General features: G+C 39.7%; 13 non-coding genes across 13 annotated transcripts; 7 read left to right on the top strand and 6 right to left on the bottom strand.

Annotated features, from left to right (window-relative positions):
* The first annotated feature begins 57 nt into the window (after positions 1–57).
* Positions 58–176, top strand: LOC137409073 (5S ribosomal RNA). The gene has a single exon (XR_010980319.1). It is a non-coding gene; the product is annotated as a 5S ribosomal RNA (ribosomal RNA).
* Positions 177–2,286: 2,110 nt separating this feature from the next.
* On the bottom strand, positions 2,287–2,405 carry LOC137409586 (5S ribosomal RNA). Its single transcript, XR_010980799.1, has one exon. It is a non-coding gene; the product is annotated as a 5S ribosomal RNA (ribosomal RNA).
* A 134-nt stretch (positions 2,406–2,539) lies between these two features.
* On the top strand, positions 2,540–2,658 carry LOC137409062 (5S ribosomal RNA). The gene has a single exon (XR_010980308.1). It is a non-coding gene; the product is annotated as a 5S ribosomal RNA (ribosomal RNA).
* Positions 2,659–4,768: 2,110 nt separating this feature from the next.
* On the bottom strand, positions 4,769–4,887 carry LOC137409585 (5S ribosomal RNA). Its single transcript, XR_010980798.1, has one exon. It is a non-coding gene; the product is annotated as a 5S ribosomal RNA (ribosomal RNA).
* Positions 4,888–5,021: 134 nt separating this feature from the next.
* On the top strand, positions 5,022–5,140 carry LOC137409050 (5S ribosomal RNA). The gene has a single exon (XR_010980297.1). It is a non-coding gene; the product is annotated as a 5S ribosomal RNA (ribosomal RNA).
* A 2,043-nt stretch (positions 5,141–7,183) lies between these two features.
* LOC137409584 (5S ribosomal RNA) lies at positions 7,184–7,302 on the bottom strand. The gene has a single exon (XR_010980797.1). It is a non-coding gene; the product is annotated as a 5S ribosomal RNA (ribosomal RNA).
* Positions 7,303–7,436: 134 nt separating this feature from the next.
* LOC137409038 (5S ribosomal RNA) lies at positions 7,437–7,555 on the top strand. Its single transcript, XR_010980285.1, has one exon. It is a non-coding gene; the product is annotated as a 5S ribosomal RNA (ribosomal RNA).
* A 2,104-nt stretch (positions 7,556–9,659) lies between these two features.
* Positions 9,660–9,778, bottom strand: LOC137409583 (5S ribosomal RNA). The gene has a single exon (XR_010980796.1). It is a non-coding gene; the product is annotated as a 5S ribosomal RNA (ribosomal RNA).
* Positions 9,779–9,912: 134 nt separating this feature from the next.
* LOC137408904 (5S ribosomal RNA) lies at positions 9,913–10,031 on the top strand. Its single transcript, XR_010980156.1, has one exon. It is a non-coding gene; the product is annotated as a 5S ribosomal RNA (ribosomal RNA).
* A 2,097-nt stretch (positions 10,032–12,128) lies between these two features.
* On the bottom strand, positions 12,129–12,247 carry LOC137409582 (5S ribosomal RNA). Its single transcript, XR_010980795.1, has one exon. It is a non-coding gene; the product is annotated as a 5S ribosomal RNA (ribosomal RNA).
* A 134-nt stretch (positions 12,248–12,381) lies between these two features.
* Positions 12,382–12,500, top strand: LOC137409027 (5S ribosomal RNA). Its single transcript, XR_010980274.1, has one exon. It is a non-coding gene; the product is annotated as a 5S ribosomal RNA (ribosomal RNA).
* A 2,136-nt stretch (positions 12,501–14,636) lies between these two features.
* LOC137409581 (5S ribosomal RNA) lies at positions 14,637–14,755 on the bottom strand. Its single transcript, XR_010980794.1, has one exon. It is a non-coding gene; the product is annotated as a 5S ribosomal RNA (ribosomal RNA).
* Positions 14,756–14,889: 134 nt separating this feature from the next.
* LOC137409015 (5S ribosomal RNA) lies at positions 14,890–15,008 on the top strand. The gene has a single exon (XR_010980262.1). It is a non-coding gene; the product is annotated as a 5S ribosomal RNA (ribosomal RNA).
* The last annotated feature ends 280 nt before the right edge of the window (positions 15,009–15,288 follow it).

The following is a 15,288-nucleotide window of genomic DNA, read 5'->3' as shown; positions in this document are numbered from 1 at the left end:
GGGCGTTCGCTGATTATTGCCACGTTTCTCATTAGCGTCTGTTGAAGCTTACTAAATGTCTACGGCCATATCACGTTGAAAACGCCAGTTCTCGTCCGATCACTGAAGCTAAGCAACGTCGAGCCCGGTTAGTACTTGGATGGGTGACCGCCTGGGAATACCGGGTGCTGTAGACCTTTAGTTTTTATCAAAATTATACTAATTTAGAATTTTCAAGCTTCTTTAATTCACTCTATCTCTTGATATAGAATAAAAAATCATTTCCGCTTGAAAGTCTTTTAATTCGCTCTATCTCTTGATGTAAAATAAAAAATAATTTCCGCTTGAAAGTCTTTTAATTCGCTCTATCTCTTGATGTAAAATAAAAAATCATTTCCATTTAAAAGTCTTTTAATTCGCTCTATCTTTTGATTTAAAATAAAAAATCATTTCCATTTAACAGTCTTTTAATTCGCTCTATCTTTTGATATAAAATAAAAAATCATTTCCATTTAAAAGTCTTTTAATTCGCTCTATCTTTTGATATAAAATAAAAAATCATTTCCATTCAAAGGTTTTAGCCGAAACTGGATAATATGATTATTATTAGTACTTGATGCTATCCGGCTAGCTTCAATCTCCTCATCTTCACCAGCCATGCGCCGCTGCTACCCGTGTATTTTAAAGAGGATATAATTTCGATTCGTTTTCATTTTGCGCGGCGTAATAGCTCAAGAAACTCGCGTTAAGATTTCCTTTTAATTGCGCAACTCGTATGTCGGCGTTACGAGTTTACCTAAAAGCTAAAATAAATAACTAAACGAAACTCGACTCGGCCTTTCGCCGCAAAATACGCATTCTCGTAATGTAAACTCGAGCGATCGTCTTCGATCGTGATGAAACAAAACCGTACTCGCGGATGCGTAAAAGTCTAAAAGGTAAATTGTGTCAAAAAGTTTCGAAACGAATTACAAACCGGAACGTGGAATCTACGTTACGACGGCAACTAAGTTCGGTGATGAGCGCGGGCCAGCGCGTAGCTAAGGTTGCTCCATCAGTTTTTATCTTTGCGGAATTATCTCTAGCGAAAAGCCTACTTTCGCGTAAGGTCATTTCCACGCGATTATAATTATTTAAAAGGAAAATATTTACCGTAGTTTTCAAAATGCTGACGAAATAATCTAAAGCGCGTGAAGCGGCGGTAACGAGCCTGCAACCTTCGTACGAATCGGCGAGATCTTGAACGCTATGCGTTTAGCCAATGAGTGAACGAGTCGAATATTATCGAGCGCGAACAACCACGCCATCGAAGTATGAGAGTACACACGACTCCTAATTTGCACAATATCAACGATTCGTTTGAGCCGGGAATATTCGTTACGCAATGGCAAAGTTTTAAGCTATACGTTCGAAGTAACTCGATAGCTTTTCATAGCTAATGAGCGAGCTGGACGAATAACCGGCAGCGCGATTGACCGCTCTTTCAAATATTGAGAGAGCGAACGAATCCTAATTTACATGGTACGCATGAATGTTTCGTTGCAGCGCGATTAACCGCTCTTTCAGATGTTGAGAGAGCAAACGAATCCTAATTTACACGTGTATATAGTAGACGTACTACGATTGTTTCGTTAGGAGTTGAAGCTACTCGCGCGGCGGTCGAACGCGAGCGTACTCGTTTGGAGGCTATTACACCATTTCTAAAGCATCGCTTTATTTGGTTCGACGTGAACATCTTTTTAACACACCTGTTCGCGTAAGTAAAAGCTTTCTATGTAGGGCTGTTTTCTTTCGAACTCGTAGATGAGAAGAACAAGCCAAAGAACGGCGCTTTCTACTCACCTGTCTTTACACGCGTAGACATTAGATAGCCGGTAAACTAATAAGATCTACGATAGCGCGTCACTTTATGTCGAGAAAAAGTAACAAACTTCCTTTAAAAGAGATTTCTTTGGATTAAAAGTGAGAATATGTTATTTTTATGTTGAGATCGGACGCTGCAACAGTTTTCGTTATACACGAGTAGAGTACATCCTTCGACTACAAAAAGTGTCGCGCTTTAATTGATCACGCTTGCCAGAAGGGTTTTGACGCGGAAATGCAGCAGCAAAGTTATATATACTGTTACACACTACACGTACGTAGTACATAGTACATAGTACATAGTACATAGTATATGTATATATATAACGCATACATAGTACATGTTCATGTACATGAACATGAACATGTACATGTACATGTACATGTAGATGAAGATAGCGCGAAGATCGCGATGAAGATAGCAAGATGTAAAAATAAATAAAAAGTCTACAGCACCCGGTATTCCCAGGCGGTCACCCATCCAAGTACTAACCGGGCTCGACGTTGCTTAGCTTCAGTGATCGGACGAGAACTGGCGTTTTCAACGTGATATGGCCGTAGACACTGATGCGCTCTTCGAGACACGCTATTAACGCAGAGTTATAATAATGCTCACCAAGCCGTGACTATATTGTCCAATGGGCGTTCGCTGATTATTGCCACGTTTCTCATTAGCGTCTGTTGAAGCTTACTAAATGTCTACGGCCATATCACGTTGAAAACGCCAGTTCTCGTCCGATCACTGAAGCTAAGCAACGTCGAGCCCGGTTAGTACTTGGATGGGTGACCGCCTGGGAATACCGGGTGCTGTAGACCTTTAGTTTTTATCAAAATTATACTAATTTAGAATTTTCAAGCTTCTTTAATTCACTCTATCTCTTGATATAGAATAAAAAATCATTTCCGCTTGAAAGTCTTTTAATTCGCTCTATCTCTTGATGTAAAATAAAAAATAATTTCCGCTTGAAAGTCTTTTAATTCGCTCTATCTCTTGATGTAAAATAAAAAATCATTTCCATTTAAAAGTCTTTTAATTCGCTCTATCTTTTGATTTAAAATAAAAAATCATTTCCATTTAACAGTCTTTTAATTCGCTCTATCTTTTGATATAAAATAAAAAATCATTTCCATTTAAAAGTCTTTTAATTCGCTCTATCTTTTGATATAAAATAAAAAATCATTTCCATTCAAAGGTTTTAGCCGAAACTGGATAATATGATTATTATTAGTACTTGATGCTATCCGGCTAGCTTCAATCTCCTCATCTTCACCAGCCATGCGCCGCTGCTACCCGTGTATTTTAAAGAGGATATAATTTCGATTCGTTTTCATTTTGCGCGGCGTAATAGCTCAAGAAACTCGCGTTAAGATTTCCTTTTAATTGCGCAACTCGTATGTCGGCGTTACGAGTTTACCTAAAAGCTAAAATAAATAACTAAACGAAACTCGACTCGGCCTTTCGCCGCAAAATACGCATTCTCGTAATGTAAACTCGAGCGATCGTCTTCGATCGTGATGAAACAAAACCGTACTCGCGGATGCGTAAAAGTCTAAAAGGTAAATTGTGTCAAAAAGTTTCGAAACGAATTACAAACCGGAACGTGGAATCTACGTTACGACGGCAACTAAGTTCGGTGATGAGCGCGGGCCAGCGCGTAGCTAAGGTTGCTCCATCAGTTTTTATCTTTGCGGAATTATCTCTAGCGAAAAGCCTACTTTCGCGTAAGGTCATTTCCACGCGATTATAATTATTTAAAAGGAAAATATTTACCGTAGTTTTCAAAATGCTGACGAAATAATCTAAAGCGCGTGAAGCGGCGGTAACGAGCCTGCAACCTTCGTACGAATCGGCGAGATCTTGAACGCTATGCGTTTAGCCAATGAGTGAACGAGTCGAATATTATCGAGCGCGAACAACCACGCCATCGAAGTATGAGAGTACACACGACTCCTAATTTGCACAATATCAACGATTCGTTTGAGCCGGGAATATTCGTTACGCAATGGCAAAGTTTTAAGCTATACGTTCGAAGTAACTCGATAGCTTTTCATAGCTAATGAGCGAGCTGGACGAATAACCGGCAGCGCGATTGACCGCTCTTTCAAATATTGAGAGAGCGAACGAATCCTAATTTACATGGTACGCATGAATGTTTCGTTGCAGCGCGATTAACCGCTCTTTCAGATGTTGAGAGAGCAAACGAATCCTAATTTACACGTGTATATAGTAGACGTACTACGATTGTTTCGTTAGGAGTTGAAGCTACTCGCGCGGCGGTCGAACGCGAGCGTACTCGTTTGGAGGCTATTACACCATTTCTAAAGCATCGCTTTATTTGGTTCGACGTGAACATCTTTTTAACACACCTGTTCGCGTAAGTAAAAGCTTTCTATGTAGGGCTGTTTTCTTTCGAACTCGTAGATGAGAAGAACAAGCCAAAGAACGGCGCTTTCTACTCACCTGTCTTTACACGCGTAGACATTAGATAGCCGGTAAACTAATAAGATCTACGATAGCGCGTCACTTTATGTCGAGAAAAAGTAACAAACTTCCTTTAAAAGAGATTTCTTTGGATTAAAAGTGAGAATATGTTATTTTTATGTTGAGATCGGACGCTGCAACAGTTTTCGTTATACACGAGTAGAGTACATCCTTCGACTACAAAAAGTGTCGCGCTTTAATTGATCACGCTTGCCAGAAGGGTTTTGACGCGGAAATGCAGCAGCAAAGTTATATATACTGTTACACACTACACGTACGTAGTACATAGTACATAGTACATAGTACATAGTATATGTATATATATAACGCATACATAGTACATGTTCATGTACATGAACATGAACATGTACATGTACATGTACATGTAGATGAAGATAGCGCGAAGATCGCGATGAAGATAGCAAGATGTAAAAATAAATAAAAAGTCTACAGCACCCGGTATTCCCAGGCGGTCACCCATCCAAGTACTAACCGGGCTCGACGTTGCTTAGCTTCAGTGATCGGACGAGAACTGGCGTTTTCAACGTGATATGGCCGTAGACACTGATGCGCTCTTCGAGACACGCTATTAACGCAGAGTTATAATAATGCTCACCAAGCCGTGACTATATTGTCCAATGGGCGTTCGCTGATTATTGCCACGTTTCTCATTAGCGTCTGTTGAAGCTTACTAAATGTCTACGGCCATATCACGTTGAAAACGCCAGTTCTCGTCCGATCACTGAAGCTAAGCAACGTCGAGCCCGGTTAGTACTTGGATGGGTGACCGCCTGGGAATACCGGGTGCTGTAGACCTTTAGTTTTTATCAAAATTATACTAATTTAGAATTTTCAAGCTTCTTTAATTCACTCTATCTCTTGATATAGAATAAAAAATCATTTCCGCTTGAAAGTCTTTTAATTCGCTCTATCTCTTGATGTAAAATAAAAAATCATTTCCGCTTGAAAGTCTTTTAATTCGCTCTATCTCTTGATGTAAAATAAAAAATCATTTCCATTTAAAAGTCTGTTAATTCGCTCTATCTCTTGATTTAAAACAAAAAATCATTTCCATTTAAAAGTCTTTTAATTCGCTCTATCTTTTGATATAAAATAAAAAATCATTTCCATTCAAAGGTTTTAGCCGAAACTGGATAATATGAATATTATTAGTACTTGATGCTATCCGGCTAGCTTCAATCTCCTCATCTTCACCAGCCATGCGCCGCTGCTACCCGTGTATTTTAAAGAGGATATAATTTCGATTCGTTTTCATTTTGCGCGGCGTAATAGCTCAAGAAACTCGCGTTAAGATTTCCTTTTAATTGCGCAACTCGTATGTCGGCGTTACGAGTTTACCTAAAAGCTAAAATAAATAACTAAACGAAACTCGACTCGGCCTTTCGCCACAAAATACACATTCTCGTAATGTAAACTCGAGCGATCGTCTTCGATCGTGATGAAACAAAACCGTACTCGCGGATGCGTAAAAGTCTAAAAGGTAAATTGTGTCAAAGAGTTTCGAAACGAATTACAAACCGGAACGTGGAATCTACGTTACGACGGCAACTAAGTTCGGTGATGAGCGCGGGCCAGCGCGTAGCTAAGGTTGCTCCATCAGTTTTTATCTTTGCGGAACTATCTCTAGCGAAAAGCCTACTTTCGCGTAAGGTCATTTCCACGCAATTATAATTATTTAAAAGGAAAATATTTACCGTAGTTTTCAAAATGCTGACGAAATAATCTAAAGCGCGTGAAGCGGCGGTAACGAGCCTGCAACCTTCGTACGAATCGGCGAGATCTTGAACGCTATGCGTTTAGCCAATGAGTGAACGAGTCGAATATTATCGAGCGCGAACAACCACGCCGTCGAAGTATGAGAGTACACACGACTCCTAACTTGCACAATATCAACGATTCGTTTGAGCCGGGAATATTCGTTACGCAATGGCAAAGTTTTAAGCTATGCGTTCGAAGTAACTCGATAGCTTTTCATAGCTAATGAGCGAGCTGGACGAATAACCGGCAGCGCGATTGACCGCTCTTTCAAATATTGAGAGAGCGAACGAATCCTAGTTTACATGGTACGCATGAATGTTTCGTTGCAGCGCGATTAACCGCTCTTTCAGATGTTAAGAGAGCAAACGAATCCTAATTTACACGTGTATATAGTAGACGTACTACGATTGTTTCGTTAGGAGTTGAAGCTACTCGCGCGGCGGTCGAACGCGAGCGTACTCGTTTGGAGGCTATTACACCATTTCTAAAGCATCGCTTTATTTGGTTCGACGTGAACATCTTTTTAACACACCTGTTCGCGTAAGTAAAAGCTTTCTATGTAGGGCTGTTTTCTTTCGAACTCGTAGATGAGAAGAACAAGCCAAAGAACGGCGCTTTCTACTCACCTGTCTTTACACGCGTAGACATTAGATAGCCGGTAAACTAATAAGATCTACGATAGCGCGTCACTTTATGTCGAGAAAAAGTAACAAACTTCCTTTAAAAGAGATTTCTTCGGATTAAAAGTGAGAATATGTTATTTTTATGTTGAGATCGGACGCTGCAACAGTTTTCGTTATACACGAGTAGAGTACATCCTTCGACTACAAAAAGTGTCGCGCTTTAATTGATCACGCTTGCCAGAAGGGTTTTGACGCGGAAATGCAGCAGCAAAGTTATATATACTGTTACACACTACACGTACGTAGTACATAGTACATAGTACATAGTATATGTATATATATATAACGCATACGTAGTACATGTTCATGTACACGAACATGTACATGTACATGTACATGTAGATGAAGATAGCGCGAAGATCGCGATGAAGATAGCAAGATGTAAAAATAAATAAAAAGTCTACAGCACCCGGTATTCCCAGGCGGTCACCCATCCAAGTACTAACCGGGCTCGACGTTGCTTAGCTTCAGTGATCGGACGAGAACTGGCGTTTTCAACGTGATATGGCCGTAGACACTGATGCGCTCTTCGAGACACGCTATTAACGCAGAGTTATAATAATGCTCACCAAGCCGTGACTATATTGTCCAATGGGCGTTCGCTGATTATTGCCACGTTTCTCATTAGCGTCTGTTGAAGCTTACTAAATGTCTACGGCCATATCACGTTGAAAACGCCAGTTCTCGTCCGATCACTGAAGCTAAGCAACGTCGAGCCCGGTTAGTACTTGGATGGGTGACCGCCTGGGAATACCGGGTGCTGTAGACCTTTAGTTTTTATCAAAATTATACTAATTTAGAATTTTCAAGCTTCTTTAATTCACTCTATCTCTTGATATAGAATAAAAAATCATTTCCGCTTGAAAGTCTTTTAATTCGCTCTATCTCTTGATGTAAAATAAAAAATCATTTCCGCTTGAAAGTCTTTTAATTCGCTCTATCTCTTGATGTAAAATAAAAAATCATTTCCATTTAAAAGTCTTTTAATTCGCTCTATCTCTTGATTTAAAACAAAAAATCATTTCCATTTAAAAGTCTTTTAATTCGCTCTATCTTTTGATATAAAATAAAAAATCATTTCCATTTAAAAGTCTTTTAATTCGCTCTATCTTTTGATATAAAATAAAAAATCATTTCCATTCAAAGGTTTTAGCCGAAACTGGATAATATGATTATTATTAGTACTTGATGCTATCCGGCTAGCTTCAATCTCCTCATCTTCACCAGCCATGCGCCGCTGCTACCCGTGTATTTTAAAGAGGATATAATTTCGATTCGTTTTCATTTTGCGCGGCGTAATAGCTCAAGAAACTCGCGTTAAGATTTCCTTTTAATTGCGCAACTCGTATGTCGGCGTTACGAGTTTACCTAAAAGCTAAAATAAATAACTAAACGAAACTCGACTCGGCCTTTCGCCGCAAAATACGCATTCTCGTAATGTAAACTCGAGCGATCGTCTTCGATCGTGATGAAACAAAACCGTACTCGCGGATGCGTAAAAGTCTAAAAGGTAAATTGTGTCAAAAAGTTTCGAAACGAATTACAAACCGGAACGTGGAATCTACGTTACGACGGCAACTAAGTTCGGTGATGAGCGCGGGCCAGCGCGTAGCTAAGGTTGCTCCATCAGTTTTTATCTTTGCGGAATTATCTCTAGCGAAAAGCCTACTTTCGCGTAAGGTCATTTCCACGCGATTATAATTATTTAAAAGGAAAATATTTACCGTAGTTTTCAAAATGCTGACGAAATAATCTAAAGCGCGTGAAGCGGCGGTAACGAGCCTGCAACCTTCGTACGAATCGGCGAGATCTTGAACGCTATGCGTTTAGCCAATGAGTGAACGAGTCGAATATTATCGAGCGCGAACAACCACGCCGTCGAAGTATGAGAGTACACACGACTCCTAATTTGCACAATATCAACGATTCGTTTGAGCCGGGAATATTCGTTACGCAATGGCAAAGTTTTAAGCTATGCGTTCGAAGTAACTCGATAGCTTTTCATAGCTAATGAGCGAGCTGGACGAATAACCGGCAGCGCGATTGACCGCTCTTTCAAATATTGAGAGAGCGAACGAATCCTAGTTTACATGGTACGCATGAATGTTTCGTTGCAGCGCGATTAACCGCTCTTTCAGATGTTAAGAGAGCAAACGAATCCTAATTTACACGTGTATATAGTAGACGTACTACGATTGTTTCGTTAGGAGTTGAAGCTACTCGCGCGGCGGTCGAACGCGAGCGTACTCGTTTGGAGGCTATTACACCATTTCTAAAGCATCGCTTTATTTGGTTCGACGTGAACATCTTTTTAACACACCTGTTCGCGTAAGTAAAAGCTTTCTATGTAGGGCTGTTTTCTTTCGAACTCGTAGATGAGAAGAACAAGCCAAAGAACGGCGCTTTCTACTCACCTGTCTTTACACGCGTAGACATTAGATAGCCGGTAAACTAATAAGATCTACGATAGCGCGTCACTTTATGTCGAGAAAAAGTAACAAACTTCCTTTAAAAGAGATTTCTTCGGATTAAAAGTGAGAATATGTTATTTTTATGTTGAGATCGGACGCTGCAACAGTTTTCGTTATACACGAGTAGAGTACATCCTTCGACTACAAAAAGTGTCGCGCTTTAATTGATCACGCTTGCCAGAAGGGTTTTGACGCGGAAATGCAGCAGCAAAGTTATATATACTGTTACACACTACACGTACGTAGTACATAGTACATAGTACATAGTACATAGTATATGTATATATATAACGCATACGTAGTACATGTTCATGTACATGAACATGTACATGTACATGTACATGTAGATGAAGATAGCGCGAAGATCGCGATGAAGATAGCAAGATGTAAAAATAAATAAAAAGTCTACAGCACCCGGTATTCCCAGGCGGTCACCCATCCAAGTACTAACCGGGCTCGACGTTGCTTAGCTTCAGTGATCGGACGAGAACTGGCGTTTTCAACGTGATATGGCCGTAGACACTGATGCGCTCTTCGAGACACGCTATTAACGCAGAGTTATAATAATGCTCACCAAGCCGTGACTATATTGTCCAATGGGCGTTCGCTGATTATTGCCACGTTTCTCATTAGCGTCTGTTGAAGCTTACTAAATGTCTACGGCCATATCACGTTGAAAACGCCAGTTCTCGTCCGATCACTGAAGTTAAGCAACGTCGAGCCCGGTTAGTACTTGGATGGGTGACCGCCTGGGAATACCGGGTGCTGTAGACCTTTAGTTTTTATCAAAATTATACTAATTTAGAATTTTCAAGCTTCTTTAATTCACTCTATCTCTTGATATAGAATAAAAAATCATTTCCGCTTGAAAGTCTTTTAATTCGCTCTATCTCTTGATGTAAAATAAAAAATCATTTCCGCTTGAAAGTCTTTTAATTCGCTCTATCTCTTGATGTAAAATAAAAAATCATTTCCATTTAAAAGTCTTTTAATTCGCTCTATCTCTTGATTTAAAACAAAAAATCATTTCCATTTAAAAGTCTTTTAATTCGCTCTATCTTTTGATATAAAATAAAAAATCATTTCCATTTAAAAGTCTTTTAATTCGCTCTATCTTTTGATATAAAATAAAAAATCATTTCCATTCAAAGGTTTTAGCCGAAACTGGATAATATGATTATTATTAGTACTTGATGCTATCCGGCTAGCTTCAATCTTCTCATCTTCACCAGCCATGCGCCGCTGCTACCCGTGTATTTTAAAGAGGATATAATTTCGATTCGTTTTCATTTTGCGCGGCGTAATAGCTCAAGAAACTCGCGTTAAGATTTCCTTTTAATTGCGCAACTCGTATGTCGGCGTTACGAGTTTACCTAAAAGCTAAAATAAATAACTAAACGAAACTCGACTCGGCCTTTCGCCGCAAAATACGCATTCTCGTAATGTAAACTCGAGCGATCGTCTTCGATCGTGATGAAACAAAACCGTACTCGCGGATGCGTAAAAGTCTAAAAGGTAAATTGTGTCAAAAAGTTTCGAAACGATTTACAAACCGGAACGTGGAATCTACGTTACGACGGCAACTAAGTTCGGTGATGAGCGTGGGCCAGCGCGTAGCTAAGGTTGCTCCATCAGTTTTTATCTTTGCGGAACTATCTCTAGCGAAAAGCCTACTTTCGCGTAAGGTCATTTCCACGCAATTATAATTATTTAAAAGGAAAATATTTACCGTAGTTTTCAAAATGCTGACGAAATAATCTAAAGCGCGTGAAGCGGCGGTAACGAGCCTGCAACCTTCGTACGAATCGGCGAGATCTTGAACGCTATGCGTTTAGCCAATGAGTGAACGAGTCGAATATTATCGAGCGCGAACAACCACGCCATCGAAGTATGAGAGTACACACGACTCCTAATTTGCACAATATCAACGATTCGTTTGAGCCGGGAATATTCGTTACGCAATGGCAAAGTTTTAAGCTATACGTTCGAAGTAACTCGATAGCTTTTCATAGCTAATGAGCGAGCTGGACGAATAACCGGCAGCGCGATTGACCGCTCTTTCAAATATTGAGAGAGCGAACGAATCCTAATTTACATGGTACGCATGAATGTTTCGTTGCAGCGCGATTAACCGCTCTTTCAGATGTTGAGAGAGCAAACGAATCCTAATTTACACGTGTATATAGTAGACGTACTACGATTGTTTCGTTAGGAGTTGAAGCTACTCGCGCGGCGGTCGAACGCGAGCGTACTCGTTTGGAGGCTATTACACCATTTCTAAAGCATCGCTTTATTTGGTTCGACGTGAACATCTTTTTAACACACCTGTTCGCGTAAGTAAAAGCTTTCTATGTAGGGCTGTTTTCTTTCGAACTCGTAGATGAGAAGAACAAGCCAAAGAACGGCGCTTTCTACTCACCTGTCTTTACACGCGTAGACATTAGATAGCCGGTAAACTAATAAGATCTACGATAGCGCGTCACTTTATGTCGAGAAAAAGTAACAAACTTCCTTTAAAAGAGATTTCTTCGGATTAAAAGTGAGAATATGTTATTTTTATGTTGAGATCGGACGCTGCAACAGTTTTCGTTATACACGAGTAGAGTACATCCTTCGACTACAAAAAGTGTCGCGCTTTAATTGATCACGCTTGCCAGAAGGGTTTTGACGCGGAAATGCAGCAGCAAAGTTATATATACTGTTACACACTACACGTACGTAGTACATAGTACATAGTACATAGTATATGTATATATATAACGCATACGTAGTACATGTTCATGTACATGAACATGTACATGTACATGTACATGTAGATGAAGATAGCGCGAAGATCGCGATGAAGATAGCAAGATGTAAAAATAAATAAAAAGTCTACAGCACCCGGTATTCCCAGGCGGTCACCCATCCAAGTACTAACCGGGCTCGACGTTGCTTAGCTTCAGTGATCGGACGAGAACTGGCGTTTTCAACGTGATATGGCCGTAGACACTGATGCGCTCTTCGAGACACGCTATTAACGCAGAGTTATAATAATGCTCACCAAGCCGTGACTATATTGTCCAATGGGCGTTCGCTGATTATTGCCACGTTTCTCATTAGCGTCTGTTGAAGCTTACTAAATGTCTACGGCCATATCACGTTGAAAACGCCAGTTCTCGTCCGATCACTGAAGCTAAGCAACGTCGAGCCCGGTTAGTACTTGGATGGGTGACCGCCTGGGAATACCGGGTGCTGTAGACCTTTAGTTTTTATCAAAATTATACTAATTTAGAATTTTCAAGCTTCTTTAATTCACTCTATCTCTTGATATAGAATAAAAAATCATTTCCGCTTGAAAGTCTTTTAATTCGCTCTATCTCTTGATGTAAAATAAAAAATCATTTCCGCTTGAAAGTCTTTTAATTCGCTCTATCTCTTGATGTAAAATAAAAAATCATTTCCATTTAAAAGTCTTTTAATTCGCTCTATCTCTTGATTTAAAACAAAAAATCATTTCCATTTAAAAGTCTTTTAATTCGCTCTATCTTTTGATATAAAATAAAAAATCATTTCCATTTAAAAGTCTTTTAATTCGCTCTATCTTTTGATATAAAATAAAAAATCATTTCCATTCAAAAGTCTTTTAATTCGCTCTATCTTTTGATATAAAATAAAAAATCATTTCCATTCAAAGGTTTTAGCCGAAACTGGATAATATGAATATTATTAGTACTTGATGCTATCCGGCTAGCTTCAATCTCCTCATCTTCACCAGCCATGCGCCGCTGCTACCCGTGCATTTTAAAGAGGATATAATTTCGATTCGTTTTCATTTTGCGCGGCGTAATAGCTCAAGAAACTCGCGTTAAGATTTCCTTTTAATTGCGCAACTCGTATGTCGGCGTTACGAGTTTACCTAAAAGCTAAAATAAATAACTAAACGAAACTCGACTCGGCCTTTCGCCGCAAAATACGCATTCTCGTAATGTAAACTCGAGCGATCGTCTTCGATCGTGATGAAACAAAACCGTACTCGCGGATGCGTAAAAGTCTAAAAGGTAAATTGTGTCAAAAAGTTTCGAAACGATTTACAAACCGGAACGTGGAATCTACGTTACGACGGCAACTAAGTTCGGTGATGAGCGCGGGCCAGCGCGTAGCTAAGGTTGCTCCATCAGTTTTTATCTTTGCGGAACTATCTCTAGCGAAAAGCCTACTTTCGCGTAAGGTCATTTCCACGCAATTATAATTATTTAAAAGGAAAATATTTACCGTAGTTTTCAAAATGCTGACGAAATAATCTAAAGCGCGTGAAGCGGCGGTAACGAGCCTGCAACCTTCGTACGAATCGGCGAGATCTTGAACGCTATGCGTTTAGCCAATGAGTGAACGAGTCGAATATTATCGAGCGCGAACAACCACGCCATCGAAGTATGAGAGTACACACGACTCCTAATTTGCACAATATCAACGATTCGTTTGAGCCGGGAATATTCGTTACGCAATGGCAAAGTTTTAAGCTATACGTTCGAAGTAACTCGATAGCTTTTCATAGCTAATGAGCGAGCTGGACGAATAACCGGCAGCGCGATTGACCGCTCTTTCAAATATTGAGAGAGCGAACGAATCCTAATTTACATGGTACGCATGAATGTTTCGTTGCAGCGCGATTAACCGCTCTTTCAGATGTTGAGAGAGCAAACGAATCCTAATTTACACGTGTATATAGTAGACGTACTACGATTGTTTCGTTAGGAGTTGAAGCTACTCGCGCGGCGGTCGAACGCGAGCGTACTCGTTTGGAGGCTATTACACCATTTCTAAAGCATCGCTTTATTTGGTTCGACGTGAACATCTTTTTAACACACCTGTTCGCGTAAGTAAAAGCTTTCTATGTAGGGCTGTTTTCTTTCGAACTCGTAGATGAGAAGAACAAGCCAAAGAACGGCGCTTTCTACTCACCTGTCTTTACACGCGTAGACATTAGATAGCCGGTAAACTAATAAGATCTACGATAGCGCGTCACTTTATGTCGAGAAAAAGTAACAAACTTCCTTTAAAAGAGATTTCTTCGGATTAAAAGTGAGAATATGTTATTTTGATGTTGAGATCGGACGCTGCAACAGTTTTCGTTATACACGAGTAGAGTACATCCTTCGACTACAAAAAGTGTCGCGCTTTAATTGATCACGCTTGCCAGAAGGGTTTTGACGCGGAAATGCAGCAGCAAAGTTATATATACTGTTACACACTACACGTACGTAGTACATAGTACATAGTATATGTATATATATATAACGCATACGTAGTACATGAACATGTACATGTACATGTACATGTAGATGAATATAGCGCGAAGATCGCGATGAAGATAGCAAGATGTAAAAATAAATAAAAAGTCTACAGCACCCGGTATTCCCAGGCGGTCACCCATCCAAGTACTAACCGGGCTCGACGTTGCTTAGCTTCAGTGATCGGACGAGAACTGGCGTTTTCAACGTGATATGGCCGTAGACACTGATGCGCTCTTCGAGACACGCTATTAACGCAGAGTTATAATAATGCTCACCAAGCCGTGACTATATTGTCCAATGGGCGTTCGCTGATTATTGCCACGTTTCTCATTAGCGTCTGTTGAAGCTTACTAAATGTCTACGGCCATATCACGTTGAAAACGCCAGTTCTCGTCCGATCACTGAAGCTAAGCAACGTCGAGCCCGGTTAGTACTTGGATGGGTGACCGCCTGGGAATACCGGGTGCTGTAGACCTTTAGTTTTTATCAAAATTATACTAATTTAGAATTTTCAAGCTTCTTTAATTCACTCTATCTCTTGATATAGAATAAAAAATCATTTCCGCTTGAAAGTCTTTTAATTCGCTCTATCTCTTGATGTAAAATAAAAAATCATTTCCATTTAAAAGTCTTTTAATTCGCTCTATCTTTTGATATAAAATAAAAAATCATTTCCATTTAAAAGTCTTTTAATTCGCTCTATCTTTTGATATAAAATAAAAAATCATTTCCATTTAAAAGTCTTTTAATTCGCT

The sequence above is a fragment of the Watersipora subatra genome, chromosome 11, assembly GCF_963576615.1.
Source record: "Watersipora subatra chromosome 11, tzWatSuba1.1, whole genome shotgun sequence".
Classification (NCBI taxonomy): Eukaryota; Metazoa; Bryozoa; class Gymnolaemata; order Cheilostomatida; family Watersiporidae; genus Watersipora; species Watersipora subatra.
This window is presented reverse-complemented; position numbering and strand designations above follow the sequence as displayed.